Below are 3709 nucleotides of genomic sequence, written 5' to 3'. Positions count from 1 at the left end.
CAAGAAAATTGGAAAGCTCCAGAATTAATCTTTGTGACATGCTTCAGAGTAGCAAAGGAGGTTTTGTTTAGTAGGTCGGGACACAGCTAATCTGTCTTCAAGAAGGTGGGCTGAGGTTGGGCTGGACGCTAGGGAGTGGACAAGACAATACAGAGGCCCCTGTTTTTTAGGCCTTTGGAAGAGTATTAGCTTAGTTGGGATGAGTTCTATGCTTGCATTAGTATGAGGATCAATTTAAGGTGTAGGGTGAAGTCTGGATGATAAAGAGAGCAGGCGGCTTTGCACTAGCGTCTTCGTGTTGCATACTCCTTGGCTAGATTTATGCTGTGTTTGGATCGTGAACTATTATATATGGTACGGTAATTCAACGAGTTTTCTTGTTTATATCATTTTTAAATAGATGATATGTTTAATTTGGTAGTATATAATGGTAGATTATTTTTTTATTTTTTTCAAAATTTTCAAACTATTAATAGTAATTTTTAATAGTTAAATATTAACTTTACCGTTTTATCCTCACATTTATTTGTTAATTCTCATTTGGCCCTTAAATCATTTTCTTCTACCCAGAGTATTTTTCTTTCTTCACCGCAGCTCGCTTCTTCTCTTCTCATCTGCTTGTGCTTCTTTCGCTTCCGTATTCTGCTTCTGCTTGTTGGGAGAGTCTCCACGGATGTTAACTTGCTTCACCAAACACAGCATCAATCAAGGTATGTGTTTAATAATGTATGATTGTTGACTTTGCTTTTGTGGTGACTTGGAAAAAAAGAAGATCAATTACAGGCAATATATATGTTTAGTTTACTCATTTAAGTGGAATTCAGAGCTTCATTCCATGACAAACCATCTATGAATCGGATGGTTATACCTCTCTGCTTTCTTTACAAGGGCTAGGGTTCGGGTCACGTGGCTCCAGTTTAGGTTTCTTTGGTAATGTGCCGAGCTGTGTGCTCCTTCTGATGGTGTTGAAGGAAAAAAATCTTTTGTGGGATGACAACTCTTAACTGGAATGTGAATACATACGTCATTACAAATTTTAACCTGTATGGGCACAAGGACAACACATGGGATCTTCACAAATTCTTCATCCGATATTCAAACATTCTCCTACTTTAGGATTTGTATGGAGTTTCCCTTCTTGTTGCTAATGCATTTCTCTGGAGTTCTCCAGATATTTACGATCAATGTCGTTGTGCTCTGCCATATTTCTCTTCAGTTGTCTGTTATTGATGTGAAAATAGCTGTAAGGATGCATATATAGTTTGCAAAAAAGATCCAGATGTTGTCTGATGGATCAATGATGGTTGTTGGGTTTCTTTTGAACTTACTCTGCCCCAAATCTAGTCATTTTCAAGTTTCTGTTCCAGATTATTTTTTTCTTCTTACCAAGTAACTGTCAGTAAATGTTCTTTTATTCCTTCTAAGGTTGCATTTGGTTGCTTTTGGGTTACTTTCCAAAAAGAATTGACTAAGAAATGAATAGGAAATAAACCAAACACAACGTAATATTACTTGGAGAACAACTTTACAAATCTATATATATAGTTGCCTTACATAGTTAGCTACAACAGACATAGAACAGATGGGCCGTCCGTGCGCGTGAATCTGGGCCGTCCATGCGCGCGGGAACGGATCTGGGCCGTCCGATCGCGCGCGCGCGGATCGGCCCCGCGTGTCCGTGCCACCCGGCGCATCCTGGTTGGCCGGAGCTGCTGACTGGGCCGCTGACGTGGCTGCTGAAGTGGTGCTGACGTGTCGCAACTTTTTTAAATTACGTTTTGACCTCCGGTTTCCGATTTTCTTTTCAAAAATATCCCCATAATCCAAATTTTCACCCCTTTTTTCCAAAATCAATTTCAATTAAATCCAAATAATATTTTTACTCAATTTTATCATTATTATTGTTTTTATTTTTATTAAATTAAATTAAATAAATCAATTAAAATTTTAATAATTACAAAATAAACTAAATAAATTAAATTAAAAATTAATAATAATAATAATAATAATAAAATTATTGGGTGTTACATTAACAAATTTGAAAGTTATTTTTAATAAAATTTATCTATTTAGTTTATATAATAAAAATGATAATAATAATTATTATACAATAGATAATTTGTAAGATTTTTTTTAAATTTATAATCATGAATAAAAAATTCTAATTTTAAATGAATTTTTTATATTAAATATAAAAAATTTAAATAATTTTATAAGTTAAATAATTTAATTATAAATTAAATAAATTTTTATTAGATTTTTTATAAGTTAAATGGCTTAAATACAAATTAAATGAGCTTTTGTTAAAAATTAAATTTGTATTTTTTATAGTAAATTTATTTTTTGATATTTTAAAAATTAATTTAAATAAATTTTTGTTAAAATTAAATTTTTATTTTTCATAAATTTATTTTTTAATATTTTAAAAATAAAATTTATCAAAAATCACAATTTAAATAATTTTACAAATTAAATTATTTAATTACAAGTTTAGAGAGTTTTTATTAGATTTTTTATAAGTTAAATAACTTAAATATAAGTTAAATGAGTTTTTTTAAAAATTAAATTTGTATTTTCATAACAAATTTATTTTTTGATATTTTAATAATTAAGTTATATGAGTTTTTGTTAAAAATTAAATTTTTATTTTTCATAATAAATTTATTTTTTAATATTTTTTTAAAAAATAATAAAAAATTATATTTTAAATAATTTTATAAGCTAAATGACTTAATTACAAATTAAACGAGTTAATTGAATGTAAGTAATTATTTTAAAATTAGCAAAACTGAAAACTGTTCTCAATAAAATTTATTTATTTAGTCTATTTATGTTATAAAAATGATAATATTAAATATTAAACAATAGATATTTGTTAATTTTTTTTAATTTATAATTATAAATAAAAAAATTTAAAAAAAATCATTAAAAATTACAATTTACATAATTTTATAAGTTAAATAAGTTTTTTTTATTCATTTTTATTTAATATTACATATAATAATATATGAATAAATTAGTAAATTGATTGAATATACATGTAAAAATCCAAATCCCTATTAGGGATTCCGAGCATATAATTCAGTAATAGTCAAATAAACAATATTGAAATTTATAATTTAGTGGAAACAAATAAAATTTAAGGTTACATTCTTTGCACAGTTTACTTAAAATACTCAATAGGAGTATGATAATGCCCTTGAGACTTAAATGAAAAAAATATAAAAAAAGCAAATATGATTAATCTCTACTCAAAACTGACGAAGTAGAAAAGACAATCTTTTAACAAGTTTCTTATTGTTTAGGATTCAGATTTTGGTCGTCCTGATCTGAAATGGTTAATAATAAAGGGGTGAACTACATAACTCAGTAAAAATATCAACTTCTTACAACTAATTCAAAAAATTAAAGTGTAACACCCACAAATTTTTTGTTTTAATTAAATAATTAATAAATATAATTTGTATTAATTTATTCTATTTTATTTAATTTAGAGGAAAAAAATAAAATAAAATTAATAGAGAATTTAATTGAAAACAATTTTGGAAAAAATTGGTGAAAATTTAAGTTCTTGGGATATTTTTGAAAGAAAAGTCAGAAAATATGGGCCAAAATGCAATTTTAAAAAGTTTCACCACGTTAGACGCCCGGTCAGCAGCCTTGACCAACCAGGACTCGCCAAGTGGCAGAGACACTGATGCGGGAAGCC

At 27.7% G+C, this 3709-nt stretch overlaps 1 long non-coding RNA gene across 2 annotated transcripts; it reads left to right on the top strand.

The window, feature by feature from the left end:
* Nucleotides 1-246: 246 nt before the first annotated feature.
* On the top strand, nucleotides 247-1327 carry LOC148265820 (uncharacterized). 2 transcript variants are annotated; one of them, XR_015819382.1, is made up of 3 exons: nucleotides 247-354; nucleotides 595-710; nucleotides 889-1327. It is a non-coding gene; the product is annotated as an uncharacterized LOC148265820 (long non-coding RNA). The 2 variants fall into 2 exon arrangements; XR_015819381.1 differs by lacking the exon at nucleotides 247-354 and having other exon boundaries at nucleotides 482-710.
* The last annotated feature ends 2382 nt before the right edge of the window (nucleotides 1328-3709 follow it).

The sequence above is a fragment of the Carica papaya genome, chromosome 5 (genome assembly GCF_054855325.1).
Source record: "Carica papaya isolate Zhongbai chromosome 5, ASM5485532v1, whole genome shotgun sequence".
Lineage (NCBI taxonomy): Eukaryota > Viridiplantae > Streptophyta > Magnoliopsida > Brassicales > Caricaceae > Carica > Carica papaya.
This window is presented reverse-complemented; position numbering and strand designations above follow the sequence as displayed.